This window comes from Natator depressus, chromosome 2, assembly GCF_965152275.1.
Source record: "Natator depressus isolate rNatDep1 chromosome 2, rNatDep2.hap1, whole genome shotgun sequence".
NCBI lineage: Eukaryota > Metazoa > Chordata > Testudines > Cheloniidae > Natator > Natator depressus.
The window spans coordinates 43,616,652-43,639,458 of NC_134235.1; positions in this window are offsets into that span (position 1 = coordinate 43,616,652).

Here is a 22,807-nt window from a genome sequence, read left to right on the forward strand (position 1 = left end):
GTTTTGTTTTTAACCAGTGTCATGAAAACATGATGAAAGGCTGCCAACTTGCAAATATTCCTTTTTTCAAAATGGCCACTATCTTCTTCTTATTTATTATTTATTTATTATTACTATTGTAGCCAACAAGATAGACAGTGTAGGGAAGTGACCACTATCTGCACTAGGAGGACAGCCCTTAGTGGCAGCCAACTTTATTGGCTTTTTTCAGTCAGGATGAAGCCATGCACATGGGTAACATTGTTGCCACTCTATGGGCCAAGGGGCAAGACAGGACAATAGACTGTGAAAGGTGGATGGAGAGACTGAAGGGGAACAGGATGCAGATTTAGGGGAGCAGGGGAATGTGGGTTGCAGGGAGGGTGGAGTGGGGAGGAGTGCGGGGCTGGGAGAAGAACTGCAGTGGGAAGTGGAGTGGAGGCAGGAGGAGGCTCTTGTGTTGCTCTCAGTAACGGGTTGGAAGCCAGTGAAGATCATGTAATTTAGTTGTAATATGTTCCCTGCAATGATCATTGCTACACTAAGTCAACAGGCAGTCCTATTCTGCTCTAAAAGTCTGATCCAGCAAACACTGATGTCAGTGTAAGGTTCTCATTGAGTTCAATGGGTTTGGGATCAGTCCTAACTGATGTTCATGAAGTATTCAGATATAGCCCTATGTAGAGCTCACTGCAGTAAACTCGTCTGGAGATGACACAGGCTTGGATAACTGATGTGACATCAGCATCCCCACAAAGAAGTTCCCATCCAGAGCAGATGCCAAATAGGGAGTAACTCCATGAACTGAGAGAGCTGATGCTATTGTCATCACTTCTTCCAGTTGTTTCTCCCAAGCGTAACTTGAGTCTCTCTGGACTAAATCACTTCGGGCCAAACTCTCATTCAAACCTCTAACTTGGCTAGATATTAGAGCTGATTTTGGTGAGTGCTGAATACCCCCTCTTGTAAGCTTTGGGTTTCTTATACTCAATTTTTCTTAGAGTACATAGCTCCAAGCATTGCACTGTATTGTGCCTTATAGTTTCTAAACAAACTACAGAAAATAAAATTGGAGATCAGAGGTGCCAATTTCACATGGGACATATTAGCTATGGCCTGTTTTCTGTTTTCTGTCATATGAAGCTGATCATGTGTTTAGACTGAATAGGTTGCATAGTCAACATGAAATTTAGGGTGATTTTTCATGACCTAATTTAGCCATATTCTCACTGAAGGTGGGGACGCAGTGATAGGAGTCATCAATAGAAGGATGGTAATGTCAGATCTTTCCTCAATTTTGTTTTTAAATTATACAGTGCACCTCTCATAGTCCCACTTACAGTAGATCAGAAACACACAAAGTGTTGAAATCTGAGTAGCTATGACCTCCCACTTGGCCACCTTCATCCTCCATTCCCCTACCTGCCCAATACAAATATTTCTCAGAGATGGTCAGTCTGGTCTGAATCAGATTAATTGTATCTGCAAAGTAAGTGGGAAAACTCACCAGACGTGGGAAAACAGGCTCTGTATCTGAACTTAGGCACCTGGCTCTCTAAGCACCGAGACCAGGTCTTTGCTGGTGGGGAATTTGCAGATCCTGTGATGGTGGGTAAGAATGCATTTGTCTCCATTGCAGCTAGAATATTTGTTTCCAGAAACACTTTATATCTGTCAGACTGGAATTAAATTCATGTTTTCAGCTCTCTACCCACCTGATTCATCCTCCACAAGTCATCTGAATGCCAGTTCGAAGAGAAGGAGGCATTTAAAAGCCATCACTCTGACAGTCAAGAACAAAAGATAATCAATGTCCAGCGAGACCTTGAACAATACAATCCATCAACTGAACAGTATTCTCCTTTAAAGAGTTTTGAAATCTACTGGGTTCCATTCACCACTGAGGTGGAACCATAAAAAGAGGTAATCTGCCAGTCCTCTGGTAGCTGTAAACAGAAATTTTAATCCTTCACTGTTTGTCAGTGTTTAGCGAGACGCTGTCTTGTTAAAAAACTAAAAGCAAAATCCTTTTAAAAAAGTAGGATGCATAGAGTAAAAGAAATTAGGAACAATAAAGCCTTGTAGACATAAAAATGTCACTTTCTAACAACATATATTCTTAGCCCTATTGTGCATATAGTATGTTTCTCAGACATTTATATCTTAAAAATAGCATTCAGATCACATGACATGGAAGTTGCTATAGTAACTATGTAGTTGCTGAAGAACAGCAATGTAATAATGTGTAAATGATCAGTGTGTTAGAGCAACTGGTGCCTTGCAGCTAGTATCACCTATAACCTCCTCTTTTCTGTTTTTAAAAAAGGATCTTTTATAATTAATATAAATCTCATTCATATATTTTCAAAACCCTTTTGGGGCGGGGCGGGGCGGGGGGATGGCTCTCACCTTTACTTGAGTTGACCACCCCTGCAATGCCTAAGTGAGATGTGACTTTTTTTAACTATTTAAAAGGCTGGGGGGGGGGGAGGAAGGAAGAACTAACATGGTGGGTCATATCCAAAGCCTACTGACTTCAGTGGAGACACTTCTATTGATTTCAGTGAGTGTTAGATCAGGCTCTATGCAAACAAAAATTTATTTACAGTGAAATTGTGTGGAAAGTTGTGGTTCACTCATTTTAGTGGGTATGTTACTAGGTTTTAATCCTGCTGCTGCTGGAATCAGCAGCAACATTGCAATTGAATTCAATGGAATCTGGATCAGGCCCAAATGTATAAAAGTGGGCTGACGATTTCTTTTTGAATGGCTAGAAAATATGGAAGCAATTTTCCAGAGTCCCTCTCCCACCACCCAGAATTCCAAGTTTTAAGATTTACAGTTCATGCCTGTCAATGCTTTTTGCTATTGCGATTGCTTAGGAAAGATAAGATAGGACGGTGTTACTAAAATTTAAGACTGAATAAAATGCACTGGGTGAAATCCTGGCAATTGAAATCAATGGCAAAACTCCCATTGCTTTCAATAGGGACAGGATTTCACCCTCTCTGTTCAGCATCACACCGAATAGGGCAGTGACCCACTGGCCTACAGGAGATTTTAGCCCCAAAAGATCAACACACACATTTATTTCATGCTCCAAAGACAGGTACTGCTGCTGTAGTACTGCTGGCTACAGATCAGACATATCCTCATCCAGGGGGGTTTATACAGCTAACCAGTAAATCATTTGGTTTGCTTCTTTTAATTATGGTAGGTGACTGTGATGTTTTATTTTACTGAACTTTCTAGCTTTGCTGTAGTCCACATTTTTGAAGAGTTCAATTTAACTAAACATTGTCACTTCTAATTGTTTGAAAAATTCTGTTTTACTAGTTGTGAGCAATAGAGTAGGTTACCTTAAAATTGTAATCTGCTTTGCAACAGCACCTGACTAAGAAGCAGTGACCAGTTATTAAATAAAGGCACAAATATACTGATTTTGTTTTTTATGAAAAAATATTTATGTACCAAGACAGAAGATCTATTTTAAGATTGGAATTTAGTATCTTAAGAAATATAGTTATAAAGCCTTATACATTTCTCTTGGAACACTTTAACAGTAGAATTATGGGTTACTTAGTCTATTACAAATATGATATTTATTCTGCAATATTTATATTGTAATATTCTGCAACTTACATTAAAGCCTTTCAGATCAAAGGATCTGATCCAAACCTCATTGAAGTCATTGGGGTCATCCCAATGGGCTTTGGATAAGGCTCTGAATGTACAAAATATTATTGCAATAGTTTTATGACACCAAATATTTTATACCTTCCCTATGTCTTTGACATAATGTCAGCTTTCCCATCAATGCTGTGTTTGATTATTTATTTCACCAGTTACAATGAAGAGGACTCTTATTTTCCTCTCCTGAGAATACTGTATGCCAGTTTGTGACAATGAATGATCATTTTACTTATTGGGAAGCTCTAATAAACATAATACAGCTAATCGGAAAGTTTGGGGGTTTTTTTGTTTTTTTTTCCCCCTGAGGACAATTTTAACTGTCAGCAAAAAAACTAAAACTGGAAATATTTTGGCTGAATACTGAAAAAAGTTTGATTTTGAAATGCTGCCATGGTGCCTCTGCACCCATTTGCCTCTTTAGGTTGGTTTCCCTGGGTGTAATAGAAGCAGTGCATCATGGGATCCCTCACCATGGAACATATCAGAGATGCTGATATGGGGCTGGGGAATCCAGCCAATTGAGGAGAAAACTGTAATTCCCATGAAACATTTCTGAATCAAAATGTTTTGGTTAAAATAGGAAAGATTTTTGGTTTTGGGTGTTCTACCTGGAAATCAGACATTGTTTGGGAACAATTTTGGTTCGCTCAACATTCCAACAAAGAAACTCCAAACAGTTTACGTGGATAATTTGCACCCAACCCTAATGCATAGCTTTTGAAAGAAATATATATTGGTCATCAAAACAGTGGAACATTTTGTAGAGTGATCCAGTCGCAGCAAAATATTTTGGGATAGCAGAATGCTAGAAAGGTAATTTAGGATGCTGTAGTCCACATCTTCCACATTTTTCTACCTTTGTCAGAAACTGAGGTGGAGGATCAGGCCTAGTGGTCAGAGCAGGGGAAGTCAGGTCTAGTGGTCAGTGCAGTGGCAGCCAGGCTGGGAACTGGAGCTAAAGGTGACAGCAGGAGTCAGAAATCAAGAGCAGGTTTGGAATAAAGCAATAGTAGGATTGGGAGCTAGACTGGAGCAAGGGCAGGACAGGACCGGAGGAGGAACAAGGCTGAAGCCAGACTGGGAACAAGGTTGGAGTCAGAGCAAGGCTGGGGCAGGCAGAGGCCTGGGGAGTCTGTCACTACAATCAAGCCAGGGAGATTTTCAAGCCATGAGTCTCATATACCTGCCCTGAGAATAATAAGATCAGCCCCTGGCTTGGGGATTGGCCGGAGCCTAGCACAGGTATGACTCATCAGTGCATGGTGCCACAAGGACTCCTGCTTGTTTTTCATCAGTGCATGTGGCTTAATTAGGCACTAGTTAAGGGATGACTCATTACCTCAGAATCTGCTTCTAAAAGAGTTCTTGCACATTGACAATAGGGGATCCAATGATATACATATTGGCTTTTAAAAAAGGTAAAATACTGAAGAGCTGGGAGCATTCCCAACATTCTGCTACACATCTTCCTACTCTTCCTGGGGTATCAATGTACTGAACTCCATTAACAAGTCACCTTTAATTTAATGAGTCAGTTGGTATAGTCAGAACTGAGTCACTTAATCCATCTTTCCAACACTGTCATTGCTGATGAGTTTTTAAATAAGGTTCTTAATTAAGAAGTATATTTTGCAAAGGTTTTCTACTGTGTAGTTCTGCCAGGAAGTTATAGCATACAGAGCACCATGTGCATCACAGGGTAAGAATATGTGAATATAATCCTTTAGCTGTCAGTGTTGTAATGAGCTGATGATAGGTAAGTGATATCTGTTGCATATGTAAGGAAAAGCAGCCAGTTGGTTGCTGTATATTAAGGGTGAATTGACTTCACCACCATAAAGCCTGAGTAAGTCAGGCTGTGTACTGGCAAAGTGCAGGGCAGTTGAGGAAGTGAAATCTACCCCACATGGTGCCCGACTGTTAGGCTGCTGCATAGCCTCCATAGATCTGCTATTGAAGATACAGCCCTTCTGTGCTTGTTGTGCAGGGCACTTAGGTGCCTGGAGCCCTATAAACATTGATTCATGACCCCTCCTCTAAAATAACCCTGCCTTGCGCCCAGTGTTGTCTGACTACAGAGAGAGAGAGATCCTTCCATCAATACACAGACAGAGGATGGGCAGGCATACATGTACTGCCACTAGACAGTGCCCCTCACCCTCATTGCGCTCCTATATGCTGTTTAAGTAATGTGAGGGCCAGAAATCAATGGGACTATTCAAGGAGTATGGTACTACTCAGTATGAGTAAGGTTGGCAGAATCTGCCCTTTAATTTGCGAGACATCCTGGACAAAAGACAGAAGACCAGTTACATATAATGTGTAAATGCCTTAAGTCCTTACGCATAAATGATTTGGATTTTTTTATAAAAGAAAAATGTTTCTTTTCATCCCCCTGTCTTTTGTTTCTATTAAATCATATTTAATAGCTACATGCATTAAAATAAATTGAGTGAAATCTTTTCTCCTTCATTTATCATCTTTAAATACAATTGGTTTATAAATAAAACTATTTATAACATAAAAACACAGATAATTTTATAATTCCCAAAGTAATTTAAAAAGGAAGAAACATGCTATTGTTATGATGGGGCAATTGATTCAGGAACAATGAGAACCTTGTCTAAATCCTGTCCCTTTCTAAACCAGACCCCAGAGAAGTTTTAATTTTGTTTTGGATTTTTTTAAGCTTCTGAATTTATTTATTGCATTTCTCCTAATTTTTGTTCATTTGGGATATTTTTGCATTTCTGGATGTCAGCTGGAACTGGACAGAGAAATATCAAAATAAGAGAGTTGAATACTGTTAAACTACTCCGTTGACTTTTAAACTAATTCCCTTCAGCAGTGTTTGTGCATCTCTTCTGTTAGCAGAAAGCAAATATTCCAGTGAATGACTTTAGTGGCAGTAAACTCTTCCTTGAAGCATTGAATTGTAAGCAAATAGTTCAATACATCTAAAACAAATTTTGGATGTGCAATCACAAGTATTTACACCCCTAACTTGATTTTAAGGCTGTAGTCTTAAAAGTCAATTCGTAAGTGTTTACAGCAATGAGACTGTACAATGATTATCATCCAGACAATGCAAATCATACCTTATGTCCTGTATGTCCATTCAGAAAGCAGCTTGAAATTAAATATTGAGTGTATCAATGGACTGCACAGGAACAATCTTTCATAATAAAAATTATTTGCAGAAACTCAGTAAACTTTGAATAATAAATACATTTAGAAAACTATCTGATGGTCAAATTGCACCTAGGAAAATAGTAACGTTTTTCTCAGCTTTACAAAATACTATGACAAAACTGTTCTCATGTTACAGCCACATGTTTCTGCAAGATTTCCAAGCACATCTTATAGACAGATTCAAAAAGTTCAGGTGAATTAGATTAGGGTGGGCAGGAAATGTTTTCCTTTCCTGCAAGAACATTTGAGATTTTGAAATTTTGTTTTCTATCCCATAACAGGAGAAAAAGTCCAACTCTCAAACTTTCATGACCCAATAAACAAAGGCCGTGTCTACGCTACAGACCTATATCAGTATAACTGTCGCTCAGGGGTATGAAAAATTCGCACCCCTGAGTTGGTAGTTATACTTACCTGACCCCCATGTAGACAGCAGTATGTCAACGGAACAGCTTCTCCCACAGACATAGCTGCCACCTCTTAGGGAGGTGGATTAACTAGGCTGACAGGAGACACTCTCCTGTGGGTATAGTAATGCCTTATGTGAAGACAAGCCCAAAGACAACTTAGGTTCGGGTCAATGGAAAGATTTTGTTTCAATAACTTCAAAATGTTTCATTTTGATTTTAATCTGTTCTTGTTTAACCTTTTATTTAATAAGTTAAAGTTTGAAAGGAAAAGTCATTTAGAAAGAAAAACCAAACTTTTCATTGAGAATGTCAACATGGGATGCTTTCCAATTCAAAACTTCTTTTCACCATTTTTTTTTTGAGTTGAGAAATTCAATAAAACTGACTCTTCCCAGCAAACAGTTTCAAGTTTGACAAATCTGCATTTTTGTGTGGTAAAAAAAAAAAAAAAAAAAAAAAAGCTTTGTTGAAAAATCCTTGACCAGCTCTCGTTTTAGATGAATTTCAGGTGGGTGCTTATGGACACCCACTAATTATCTTTTTCTTTATACCCCATAACTTTCCTCTCTTTTGATTAATTTTTTTCTGATCTAGGACAATCACTAAAGAAGAAAAAGTTTCTATTTTATTAATGCCAGCAAAATCATAAGTAGAAAATAAGACTTGACCACACAAAGTCAAGAAGTGGATAGTGTCCATTTATTATGGTTATGTTTCTTGGCTCTCACGTCTCAATTCAACAGTCCATCCTTATTCAGGAAAGCGTGTGCCTCAAGTTAATCATGTGCTTTGCTTAATAAGGATGGACTTAAGCACATGCTTAAATAGCTAGCTGAATGAGGGTAACAGCGACATTTGTCCTGAACCACTGAAGCTTTTTGCTAAGTTACCTCTGATGACTTGGGAAATTTTGCTGTTTCACCTCATGGTAAGATTCATCATGAAAATGGCAGGATATTTAGTGCAGTATTTCACCTGTCTGTATGAAGTCAGTTTTTTCCCTACTAAATTCAACAGAAAAGTCAGGAAAATCTAAATCTTCTGTGTAGTGTGATCATAGATCTTTTTGATTCCTGGCAGCAGCTCTCATTACTAAAAATTCGCCATTAAATCTGAGGATCTTAAATATGAGCAGTCTTGGTTTGTTGGTCTCCCATCTTCAGATCATAATATATAGTGCTTTAGTTCTGTATTTAATTTAGGCAAAAACAAATTTCTGCACACAATATTTAGAAATTCTGCAAATTTTATTTGTCAGTAAATAAATGTGGAGCCTTCAGCATGGCAATGGGGAGCACAGGTCACTACCTGCACAGAGGTGGGATATCATCCTGCAGCCCCCCTCAACCGCCCCCAGGACAGGGACTCTGCAGTGAGGCTGCACCTGACCCTGACACAACGCAAGGGCTGGGCCTGCCCGTGCCCTGCTTGGGCAGGGAGAGATGTGGGGCTGCAGGGTGATCTCCCACCTCCATGCATCCAGTGGCCTGTGCTCCCGACTGCCATGCTGGAGCCTTCACATTTATTTATTGACAAATAAAATTTGCAGAACTTTAAAATATTGTGCACATTTTTATTTTTTTGGTTCAGAAGTCCCTCAGGAGTAGCAGGTGAAGCAAATCACCAGGGTGAGCAGCCCCATGACAGGCGGAGTAGGCGTGAGAAGGTGGACTCAGCCTGGCAAGATCCAAGTGTGGAGGAACTTAGTGTGGGAGGATCCAGGTGTGGGTGAGAGGGTTCCATGTGGGCAGCTCTGTGCAGGGGTCTGGGTGCAGGGGGTATCTGAATGCACAGGGGCTCATTGGGAGGGATTCTGGGTGCAGGGGGTCCAGGTGAAGGTGGTTGGGGTGCAGTGGGGGGGGTCTGGGTGTGGGGAGGATAGGGTTCAGCAGGGAGCTCTGGGTGCTGGGAGAGCAGGGCTTGGTGGGGGTCTGGGTGCAGCTGATTGGGGCTCAGCCTGGGGGGGGGGGCTTGTGGGGTGGCCCAGGTGAATAGGGGGTGGGGTTTGTCAAGATAGGGATTTGAGTGTCGGGGGCTCAGTGGGGGATGGGATGGGGGTCAGCGGTAGAGTAGCGAAGTAGATTGGCAAGATGGGGATACAAACTGTGAGGGGGTGGGAGGGGGAAGTGGGTGCAGGGAGAGAGGAATGATTAGTTGGTTGGTGTATGTAGTAGAGAGAAATGCCTTTTGTCCCCCATGGAAAACTGTGAAAAACCTCAAACTGAAAACAAAAAATTTCAGGGTTTGGTGTGAGAGGTTTTGGTGTTGAGCTGAAAACCAAACATTGTGGCTTTTTTGACAAAGTTGAAATTTTCCACAAAAAGCAGAGACAATTTCCACCAAAAAACTCATTTAATCAAAACCCAATTTTCCACTGAAAAACAGTTGGGGTGAATAGTTTTTGACCAGCCCTAGTAAGTAGTTTATTTTCCTCCAATAATTCCTAACTTACTGCTCTTTTTCCCCCCCCTTTAACTAACCCCAGAATAATCATGTATAGGTATCCCAATAGTAAGAGGTGTTTGAAGTAGAATCCCAAATCAAAGCACCCCCACGACTAAGAAAAGCATAGATCTCAGTCTGAAGTGTGGGGCTCAGGCCCCTCTGTAGAGGCTATGAACTGTGCAGTCCATTGGGGTGACTGCTAACCAGAAAACAATAGGAGTCACTGAGTCAAAACAAGGGTTTTTTTTTCCCTAATGAAGTGAGCATTTGCATTTGTTGTCATAATTAAAATGTGAACTGATTTTTAAGCATCAATGTACATCAAAATACTATTTGCTAGGGGCATGAAGTGTTTGCCATAATTCCTAACAGCCATTACTATACATCATATTTAGTGTAGAAAACACATTCTCAGTGGATTTACCTGAATAACAATCAATCAGGGAACTGCACAAATACTACAAACACCTGCATATCACAAAAATTTAACTGTGCCAGCACCAAATATTTCTGCTTTATCTCAGAAGAATGTTTGCAGCTAATCCTCTCTTGTGGCCACAGATAAACATACTGTAGCTAATACATGCTTATAATTCAGGTTAGACATTTCAGAGCACACCACCTAGCCGCTTTTCTATGGTTTTTCTCTATTCTGTACTTTTAACTGTTTAAATAAGTAATAATTTACACACTTTTCTGGAAAAACGAACACAGCTGTTACTCTGACACTTTTCTGGGTAGTCTAGTAACCCCCATACTTTGTACTATATCCCTCTTTTTTTTCCTTGCTGTTTCTACTCCCTGGGTAGCAGTTTACAAAACACAGATGCTAAGCTGTGGAAGATATTCTGGTAAAGCACCTGGCTCTACAGCAGATTTCTCAGGCTATTGAGTTGGTAGTGTTAAAGCTGCTTCTAAGTTTGAGATTTGTTTGTTACAGATGTCTGATCTATACTTTCTTGTTCATCTGGATGCTAATTTGCTTTGATTTAGATTTCAATTATTGAGTTCTCATGACCCAAATTTTCATTTAAATCAATAAAGGCCTGTGTACTCTTTTCCTCTACCTCCCTGTCTTATGTATGTGTATTAAATCTCCAGCTGATGTAAATCAATGTAGAGGTGAAATTCTGCTCTCATGTGTCTTGACTCCACCTCAGCTGAAACTTCATCCATGCTTTCATCTCTTTTCACTTTGAATGTTGTAATTCTCTTCTGTAGGATATCCCCCAATCCCGGCTCTACGGACTCCAGCTTGTCCAGAATGCAGCTGCCTATCTTCTCACACATACCAGGAAGCAAAAATGCATGACTCCCATTTCAGACACCTTGACTGGCTCCCCATTCATTTCAGGATCTAGTTCAAAATTGCTTTCTTTGTTCTGCAGACTCTCCTAGGCCTTGCTTTCTCTGGCTTCACAGACCTTTTTTCTGTCTAGCACTGACTTCCCCTCTGTTCACTCTCACAATCTCCTTCTCATTGGTGTGGATCTTCTCTAATACAGTTCCTGCTTTCTGGAACAGACTTCCTAGCTGTGCCAGCCTCTCCATTTCTCTTCAGCTGACTCTGCCTTGAATAATTCTTTCATAACAATGAAGACACCACCCACAATAACAGTCATAAGAAAAAAGAATCGTCTGATTGGTCACCCACCAGTGGATGAAACCACATTCTTGATCATTACATTGATTGCTTCAGGGAAAAAAATGACTGTGAAATACTTAACAAACATCATATCTACCACAATCTCTCCACCACCGAGAAGACAGCTATACAGTCCCTGATATCCAACCACCAGACAGTGATCCAACCAACAGACACAGGGGGTGCCATCATAGTCCTCAACTGTGATGACAATGAGGCCAACCGACCATTCTGACATCACTTACTATAAAGAACTCTAAGACCCCACATCAGAGTTTGCCCAGGATTTTAGTGGTATTATGAAAGCCTTCCAAAAACAATTCCAAGAGAAACTCTACAACCCCCCTGAACCCACCCCACAAACCTTCTACGTGCTGCCTAAGATACACAGACAAGGGAACCCAGGCAGACCCATCATATCTGGACACAACACTCTTACTGAAGGAATATTGGGACTTATAGAAACCATCTGCAAACCATTCAGCACACAAAGGGCCAGCTTTCTCCAGGACACAACTAACTTCCTGCAGAAACTCCACAACATTAACAATCTCCCTGAGAACATCATCCTTGCCACCAGGAATGTCACTGCCCTATACACCAACAGCCCACAGAATGATGGCATCTCTGGCTGCCTCAAACATCTACAAGACAATGGACAACACTCAGATATCCATCCCAAACATATTGCCAAACTCATCCATTTCATCCTCACCTATAACAATTTTACATTCAACACACATTTTTTCCCAAACCATAGGAATAGCCATGGGTGGGTACTAGGATGGCTCCCCGGTACACCAACCTCTTCAAGGGCCAGCTTGAGGAAGAATTTCTGGACAAATGCACCACAAAACCAATGCTATACGTGAGATACACTGCTTTTTCATCCTCTGGACAGATGACCTATATTCCCTCAGATTTCTACCACAACTTCAACCCATCCATTAAACTCTTTAGAGCACTTCCCACACCAGCATCAACTTTCTGGACACCACAATCAACATCAACAACGGAACCCTACAGACAACTATATACAACAAACCCACAGATCACCACATAGAATCATAGAATATCAGGGTTGGAAGGGACCTCAGGAGGTCATCTAGTCCAACCCCCTGCTCAAAGCAGGACCAATCCCCAATCAAATCATCCCAGCCAAGGCTTTGTCAAGCCTGACCTTAAAAACTTCCAAGGAAGGAGATTCTACCACCTCCCTAGGTAACGCATTCCAGTGTTTCACCACCCTCCTAGTGAAAAAGTTTTTCCTAATATCCAACCTAAACCTCCCCCACTGCAACTTGAGACCATTACTCCTTGTCCTGTCCTCTTCTACCACTGAGAATAGTGTAGAACCATCCTCTCTGGAACCACCTCTCAGGTAGTTGAAAGCAGCTATCAAATCCCCCCTCATTCTTCTCTTCTGCAGACTAAACAATCCCAGTTCCCTCAGCCTCTCCTCATAAGTCATGTGTTCCAGACCCCTAATCATTTTTGTTGCCCTTCGCTGGACTCTCTCCAATTTATCCACATCCTTCTTGTAGTGTGGGGCCCAAAACTGGACACAGTACTCCAGATGAGGCCTCACCAATGTCGAACAGAGGGGAACGATCACGTCCCTCGATCTGCTCGCTATGCCCCTACTTATACATCCACCTTCGTAGATCCAGTAACCATCCCAAACACACCAAGAAATCTCTTATCTATAGCCAGGCACTCAGATGCCACAGAATATGCTCCAAGAAAAAAGTTTGCCACACTAAAAATCTCCTTCTCCAAACAAGGACATTCTATCAAAGAAGTAGATCACATCATGGAATGGGCCATCCAAATACCCTGAGAGAACCTGCTTGAATACTCCCTCCGACTGCACACTTGTAATTGTCACCTACTTCTGTTTCCCCCACCCTCGCCACAGGAACCCATATGGGGTATTATGAGACAATTTCAACCCATACTTGATGGGGACCACATCCTGAAAGAAATCTTTCCTGAAACCCTTCTTCTGGCCTTCAAACACTCCCACCCCCCGGCCACAACTTCACCATGGTCATCATCAGAAACAAACTCCCCACAGATCAGGACAAACCAAATCAAAGCGGCACCACACCCTGCCAGAAAAACAGATATCTCCACTGCTACAATGATCAACACCCTCCCCAAAACACCTTTCAAGATCTATGTATCCTACACATACCTATCACAACATGTGGTGTACATCATCCAGTGCAGTAAATACCTCAATAACAATTATGTGGGTGAAACCAGACAATCACTGAGCTCTTGAATGAACTCAGACAGAAAAAGTATAAAAGAGCAAAACCCTGTATCACCTGTGTGTGAACATTTTTTCATAAAACAGTCACTCTATATCTCATCTCCCAGTCCTCATTCTAAAAGGAAATCTGCACAACACAATGACAAAAGATGAGCTTGGGAGCTTAAATTCATAATTTTGATAGACACTAAAAATCATGGACTGACTAAAGACACTGAATTTATGGCTCATTACAACAATCTGAAACCCACTAACAACACCCCCCTCCAAAGCTACCTCCGCCCGTTCCTTTCTCCACTATGACTAGTGGGGTGTTGATGAACCACCTTGAATGGTCCCTTGAACTTTTGCTGAACAATCTGTTCCACCTTGAATTTAGCTGTGACACTGAGTACGTTTTGCAGACCCGAAGAAAAGATCTGTGTCTGCACTGCCACTTTCAGCGCTAAAACTTTAGTCATTCAGGAGTGTGAAAAAACACCCCCGAGTGACAAAAGTTTTAGTGCTGAAAAGCACCAGTATAGACAGCGCTTTATCGCCAGGAGCACTGCTCCCGGCTATAAAGCTACCACCCCTCATGTGGGGTGGTTATTTTTTATCGCCAGGAGTGCTCTCCCCAGCAATGAAGCGTATCTACACTGCCATGTCACAGTGCTGTAACATGGGCAGTGTAGACCTACCCTAAGCTCAAAAACTTGTCTCGCTCATCAACAGAAGTTGGTCCAATAAAAGATATTACCTCACCGACCTCCATTTCAGGTAAAACCATCATAAAATAACTTGGGCCGTAGAGCTGGATGCTTTATTTGTTCACAAAACAATGTTCTTCCACCAGTGTTTTCTGTTACTGACCTTGTATTACAAACTAAAAGTGAAGTGCTCAGTAGTCTAAAAACGACAAATGAAAGGGATGCATTCACAGTTCTAACGCTGCCCCATTACGTATCTCTATTATGACAGTTTTAACTCCTCAATTTCATACTGTTTCTCCAATACCATATAATATACAGTTTTTATCTACAATGATAGGGCCAGGTGGTTCCCCCTCGTGTGCATAGGGCTCCCCCTCTACCATTATCTTGCACCATGCTCTGCAGAACTTCTATAACTCCCTCTTACATTCTCAAGTGGATGGGTGGGAAGGGGCAGGAGGGTTCTGGGAGCAGATAGATCCTTGACTCCACTCCCCCAGTCTGCCTGGCAGTGTAGTTACACTGGTGCACCAGGGAGCACATGGACCAAGAGGTATAGACCTGTCACAATTTATGGCTTCACTGGAGCAGTGGGCTCCCTGAATCATAGTCTCCCTAGTAGGTTACTCCTGGATAGTGCACCAATGCCTGCTCCCTGCAAAGGGCTGACAATCTAGACCTTAGATTTTATAATCTTTATGTTTTTTTCATCTGGAATATCATATCCTTTAAAAAGATAAAAGGTGGTAGTGGTGGTGGGGGAACAAAAAGAACCCAAAAGTCATTTTCTGGGACAGAAAACTTCTGGCTTGCAAAAAATTGGCAAAGACTGAATGCATATTCCATCATCTGACTATTTGGCTGGACATCACTAGAATGCTGTATTCCATGTCCACAAGATAGCTCTTCTTTCTTTTTGGACTGTAAGCTCTTTGAGGTCAAGACCATCTTTTCATGTATGGTCTCTACTCCAGTGGGGATTCTAGACACTTCTGCCATACGAATAATAATATCCAGCTTCAGAGCTTCTAAAGTGCCTCAGGGTAGGATTTCCTTTCACAGAGCTTACAAAGGGCTGCTTGGACACAGCCCAGGGTAGTGGATGGTGTTTGCTATGCTACTTCAAGAACATCCCAGGGAAGGAATTGTAGCTCTGTTCTCCCGTTGCCCCAAGTAATTTTCTGCTGCCCTATAGCAAGAGCAAATTTACTCAGCAAAATCTCAGCTCCACTGGTTGACCAGCAGGCGAAGGGGAGGGAGCCCAACACTCTACATATTTGTTGCCCACTTGCTCCCAGACTGAACCGGTTGCATAAGTCAAGTCATAAACTAAATGTACAGGGTTTGAGCAAGGGATCATGTGACCTTTGGCTCAGACAAAGCACACATTCAGTACACTTCTCCCTTTGCATGTAAATCCCTACATGCATGTACAGTGTAACCTTCCTTGGCTGTATACTTTAGGGAAAAATTTGTAACCACTACATGTCTCTAGAGCACTCAGAGGCATGTCTCCTTCTAGAGGCATATTGCCTTACCACATTACAATTTTAGCCCTTGGCATTTCACCTCCAGAGATGTTCCAAAAATTCTTTCTGTTTTTTTAACAGAAATCATAATGATGTGAGGTATGGTGCAAAGGTTTTACACTCGTTTGGAATGACCCAGGTAACTCATGCATGGTTTTGCCACTGGAGAATAATTTGGACATCACAAACTCATGCTACTAAAAACCTTTATTTGTTATAACACCTACAAAAAAACTGACAATGATTAGACAGCTGGTGTGCTGAGACCATTGCCTTTCATGGAGACCAGAATTATCTCATTTTTTCCTTGTGCTCCCCATCTGTCTGTATTCACCTGTTACCTCTTGTCTTACCCTGAGATTGTAAACTGTTTGGGGACAAGGTCTGTCTGTTATGTGTTTGGTCTGATCCATGATTGGGCTTCTACGTGTTACCACTTACAAACAATAAAGAGTAATATTTAGACACTATCACACTAGCATCTGTTTTTCTCACACAGATATACAACATGTAACATATGAAAGAGGGTATATAGAATGTTTGTACACATAAAGTGTGTGTGTATCTTTCACGGACTGGGGGAGTTGCTGGAAGTCTATATCACCCCCATTGTAGGCCTGAAGTGAACGTCATCCTAATACTGCTGCTTAGTGATTCTAAATAGTTCATAAGCTGCTGAAAAAAAATGTTGTTGTCAAACTCTGCAACTAATTTACTTCTTCCAGTCTATAAAACAAGAAAAGGAAACATCTGTTTAAACGGAAACATCATGGCACTGGGGATTAAGCTTCTTTTCTTGTTTCTGTTGTTGTTCATTGGATTTAATTGGCTTTAAAAGTTCAGAAATGAATGGCATTGATTAATAAGTAGAATCATTTATCAGTGTTTGAGAACATGGGCAAGCCTGCATACAAGAACATGTTCTGTGACACTGTCAGCATTTCTGAAATAAATTAAACAGATGTGGGACCATTCCAGACATTGCTAAAGATACAGTTCACTTTGTAGGGATGAAGTTATTTACGGTTTAGCGAGGACAAGCCAAATCCACTGACACATCTGCTGTATGTCCATAACTTCCCTAAGGAAAGGGTTAAAATATGGGCCAGTAATGTCCTGAATAAGAATTTGCATATTGCTCTGTATATGTAATTCATTTGTGTCCGTCTCAAACTTGCATTACTCAATGACTGGTACAGAGGAATAAATGCTGTGAAAAGGTCAGCTTTCTTTGAAGTAAGCAAACCAGAAAATCTTCAAAACTTGCAAAATTCAGAGACTGTTTCTTGTATTTGCTTTATAATTCCTCTGAAGAAAATGCACTACAGTAGTGTCCAGTGGAGTGTGAAAAACACTAAAGGGTTTTACCCTGATCAATATATGCTGTGAAATGTCATTCTGGTTCTCTAGCTCGGCTTCAGCCAGGTGGCCTTTGTTTGTCTGTCCTATTCTCCTTAGTTTTAGCTTTTCTTGGTTCCATAATAGATCTCTATAGTTTATAAAACGAGAAGTCAATCCAAGGTTAAGCTGTTGTTTGACAGAGAAAAAGTAAGTAATTTGATATGAACATTGTGACTTAGTCAGGTGATATGAACAAAAATGTCTGGGGTATATGATATCGACCACTTTTTATTCCAAAAACGTGGTATTCTAAGGCTGAACCAAGGTGACTGTGAAAGCAAACTGGCCAACCTAAAAGATTTCTTTTCAGATTTGGAGATCAATCTGCGTTCAAGTGGAGTAGAGGTCTATGATCAAGATAGTGTAAGAGAGCCTGTTATTGACTATGATACTTCAGCAGTAATTTTAAGAGAATCAAGGAGAAAGTTTGAGAGCAGTTGCAGTAAAACCAAAAGGAGACATGGCCTTTAAAGAAGATACAACTATTGATTGAAAATCAAAGATAAAAGAGGGGCAGGTGGGGGAAAGCAAACTTAACCCTCAGCAATGAATAAAAATGTTAGGAAGAAAACAACCATTTGGAGAAATGTACAGCAAATAATAGTGACCATTCAGTGTGACGATTTAGACTGCAATCCTGTATTGGAGCTACTCTCCAGGCTAGTCTACGCTAGAAGCCACAGCTGCACTCCCATCATCATAACGCTGTCCAAACTGGTGCATAGGTCAGTGAAACTTACATCGCTCAGAGGAGTGGCTTATTCACATCCCAGAGTGACATAAATTGTACCAACATAACCTCTGGTGTAGACAAGACCAAAGTTAAGCATGAGCATAAATCTTTGCTGTATCCAGGTCACCGAGTGTAAGCTGGGACATGTGATTCAACAAGAAGAGACCACAGATGCTAATTGATGGTATAACCCTGTTGTGTCTTGACTCTACAATACCCGTTGTACAATGGTACCATGGCAGTTCACATGCTGGTTTCTAGAATGGCAATTGAAGAATGATGCTTTAATGTTTTCCATCATTACATACTGTCTCAAATGAGCAGCCCAAAGGCATTAAGCCTGGATTCTTCTAACTGATCACTCTGGGAAGACTGCCAAGGACTGCGGGTCTGGAGAGAGACTTCGAAAGACTTTGGTACCCTGGATGGGGAACACGTGTAGAGTGACCTGGCTGAGGGGCTGAGTCATGAAGAGGCAGCAGCAGCTTGTAGAATGAGAGAGGTGCTGCAGCTCCAGAGAGAGGTGGAGAGACATTGCAACTGTGGGAAGGGGTGCTGACTTTATGAGCTATTCACTCATTGCTAGGATTGTGCCCTGGTTGTTCTGGCGGAGCCCCCCTCCTCATAGTACCCCAAGGCTGCAGTAACCTCCATGGTCCAATGGTGGAGGTCAGGGAGATGTTCAGACCCAGCATTATCACAGTGCAACGAGGAGGAAGAGAGAGTAATTTTATGTGTTCCCCATTCCTTGAGCAGCTCCTGATATCTGCCAGTGGAATGGCTGCAAATCCCTCTGTCCCCTCTTCAACCATCTGCAAGATCAATTATCCCAGTGCTCAGCCTGGTTACATGACTGGGCAAGACTACCACCATCCTTAATGCAGCATAAAATAGGCCCAGGATTTGGTCATTATTCTCATCTCTGATTTCCTCAATTATTTTGACAATGCATTATATTAGCTGGGCAAGTGTCTCTTGATTGAACCAGTAAGCTGTACTCTGTTCTGTCTTTGCTTCTTGACCAGCTGCCCCCTCTTCCGCTATGATTAAGACCAGAGAAATTCAAGGTTTGGAACATGGCTAGTGGGGTAGCAAACCAAACAGCAACTGACATTCTAAATGGACACTCTGGATACCAGTCCTACAGCGGTCCTCATTAAGTCTTCTACCCTATGTAGACACACACACTGTGTGATCAATGGTTGGATGAAAAATAAACATTAAGTGACATTTCAGTTTTTCAGTCAGGTTGACATTTTTTGAGACCTGACAACTTTTGATAAAATTTTGATAATATTCAGAATTTCAAAAATCTTTGAAAAATTCCTGCAAAATCTTCTTCTGCTTTTGACCTTCTCAGCTTTGTGGTCTGGATCATAACTCACCTTAGATACAATGGCCCAAATATTGTCCTGGCTTCTAAGGCTACCAGGTGTGTAAATCAGGAGAGAATTTTTTTTCCATTCCCATTAATTTGTGGAGAAGGAGCCACTAGCCCTCACTAGATTGTGGGGCAGAAGATCAAACTGCATCCATCCTGCAGAGCCTGCTGACCAATGGCAGCTCTTCTTCAATAGGGAAATGGTTATTACTCAGTTATAGAGTTTTTTGAAAGGTCCTGGCATTTGGCAGACAGGTGGCTGGGCACGGTCCAGTTAGAAAAGGATCTTTTCCCTCCAGCACCACAACTCTTTATCACTTTGAGCATCAATTCCTTGTACTTATTATGGAGAATTCTGCTAGACCAAATAACTTCTTAGCTACCTTGTAGAAAGGGTAGCTGCACCCACTCCTCTGTATATTGTGCTGCTTGTATTTTGCTCTTATTTCTCAGTTGTTCCAGTGGTTGACTGAAATGCTGCAGAAGGTGTAAAACAGCTACCATATCACTATGCTGCATAACACCTAGCAGCCAATTTCGTTTCCCTGCAGTCAGTAAGTCTAAGGTGAGGTTGAAGGGATTGGCTTGAACAGGGCATTCTGTGTTTAAGTCCAAGTTTGACTCATGAATTGAAGTTAAGAGGGGGGAAAAGAGGCGCCTGCATTTCTTTTTTTATGACTGCTTTGTTTCCTTGAGGACCCAGAAGCCAGTTTAAACAAGCCAGTGAAACAAGCCAACAGTCCTTTCACAGGTGTCATCTTCACATGAGTAATGAAACAAAATAAAGTCCAACGTATAGAATACCTCATCAGGAGATGAATAAGCCTTTTAACGTCTCTGAAAGGCTACCGTCATCTTCGTGAGAACAAAGGATGATTGGCTTAGAACTACTGTATGTGGACTATTTGTAACTCTGGAACAATGTCAATGAGAAAGATTTGTACCAGTAGGAAGATTTCATCGGTATTCTAGCTTTGATCACAAGAGGGAGTATTCGCAAATAACCATTCCTTGTAAAACCAAAAATGCTGATTTAATAGTATAAGCAATGGATTTAGGCAATTAACGGATTGCTGTAATGTACCAGCAGCGACCATATCAGGCTGCAACAAGTGTTAATTGCAGTAGTATTCTTTCTTGTTGTGGCATTAAATGAGCCAGTGTTCATTCTTGTCCTGGTGTTTCTTGGAAGGGCATATGATTCGGAGTCCCTCCACAGTGTCATATAGCTGCTCCTCGGACTGAACAGCAGACATGACAATCTACTGTATGCTACAGCAACAAACTGTAGTGTAGCATTCAGGGTGAACTCAGTGTGTGTGACAGCTTCTTTGTTACCGCATCAGAGCAAGAGAGAAATCTTTCCCCTAGTTTTGTATTTTTCTGCCCTGGAGAGGTGGGAATTAAGTAAAGGAAGTTTTTATTTTTACCACATAGAACCTCTTTTTTATGTAAGAATTCTGCAATTATATACCCATAGAAACGGGCACATATGTAGAAATAATATGTAGAATACCAAAATGGGCCAAGGCAGTTTTGGACTAGGGTTTAAAAGCAGTGTTTGAAAGACATCTGGATGTTCTCGGGCGGGGGCGAAGGGGGAGGAAGTCCTCCATTCGTTATTGTGACATGATTTGTAGCTGCAATCAGAAGGGTCCTGCTCAAACATTTTAGATTAAATAAGAAGAAAAGCCAACAGCTCCCACGGAGACAAAAGTCTTACAAAGTAGCACTTTAATAGTTCATTACACTTCATATACACACCCCTTAAAGCTATTTTACACACCTTGATTAAGTGTCTTAACATAGCTGTGAGCTAGGGAACTATTTTATTTTATAGATGAGAAAAGTCATGCAGAGAGAAGTTCATATACTATGGCTACATGATTGGATGGAGTGGGAGGGAAAAGTGGAGTAGCTGGGGGGTGGGGGCTTAAGAAGCTAGATGTTTCCCAATGAAACAGTGACATCGAACCTAAGACCAACAGCATTTCCCTGAAAATAAACATGGGGGAAAAATCAAGTGAAAAAAACTTTTGTTTGTATTTAACCATTCTACTGAAGTGTCTTCAAGCCAAATAGAGCCACTTTGTTCAAGCTCATTTGAGTACATGTTTCTGGCCTTTTGAGAGAGATTAGTCATTTTGTAGCAGTGAAAATGGGTGTTGTTTTTGTGTGTGTGGTCAAGAACTACTTTTCCTGATTGCACAGGGATGTTCTGGTAAAGAACAGTAAAGCTACGTGCCAGGGTCTTGTCCATTGAGGTTGATGATAGAAGGTCAAGTACATGGCCCAAGGCAGTGTCTAAATGACATAAATATTAAGGGACAGATTGTAACTGGCCAATGTGCAGAGGTAGAAGGGTGCGCCGCCCCCCCCCCCCCCGCACATACACACACCTCACCAGAGCACCATGCAGCGGGACTGCTCTCTCTGGGATTGCTCATATCATGGCAAAGGGAAAATGACAGAAGAGATTGGTTGGGAGAGTAGGAGACCATGGCCCTGTGTCCCCTCACCTCCACCCGGGAGTGGGATTGTGCATAATTGCTGCTGTTTAGTGAAGAAGGAATTACATTAAGGAATCTGAAATGGAATCCAAGGTATAGGTTTCGTATTGTATTCCAGGAATCTTACTTCTGAGTTCTGTGGTTCTGTGTGTCAGGAGTATCTCTTATCATCCACAAAATAAACAGACTAGCATGACCACACATCCCGTTTTGGTTGGGACAGTCCCTTTTTTAAGCCCTGTCCCTACCTTCCTGACATTTTGGGCAAAAGTGGATATTTGTCCCATTTGCTCTTGCTGACTTGATCAGTTGGCAACAGCAAAAGGGACAAACGCCAACTTTTGTCAAAAAAGTGGTGTGTGGTCGAAGGAACATGTGGGAGGCTAGTGGAGATGCCGGCCCCATGCAGGTGGAGGCAGCACTGGGTGGGGAAGGCAGGGTTCGAGCACGCAGGGGACCAGCAGGGTTCAAGTGACCATTGACAGCCTGATGCGGGGGGCTGGCAGAGTTTGAATGAGCTGCTGGGGCCAGGTGAGGAGGGCGAGGTTCGGACCAGCCCTGCACGGTGTCCTGTTTTCCCTTTGGGAAATATTGTCACCCTACCTTAGACAGCTGTGCTACACGCTTCCTGCTACCTACTGTGTCAATATGCCTCCACCTTGTTCACTGAAGGGTGAGAGGATAGTCCAGTCTCTATGGCCATTCCATTCCCAACCTCTTTGCTGAGATAGAAAAGTGTCCACATCTTACCGTAGGTGCTGGAACTAGGGGTGCTGAGGGTGCTGCCGCACTCCCTGGCTTGAAGAGGTTTCCATCATATACAGGGTTTACAGCTGGTTCAACGGCTCTCAGCACCCGCACTATACACATTGTTCCAGCACCCCTACATCTTACAAATGGCAATTAGGAAATAAACTGA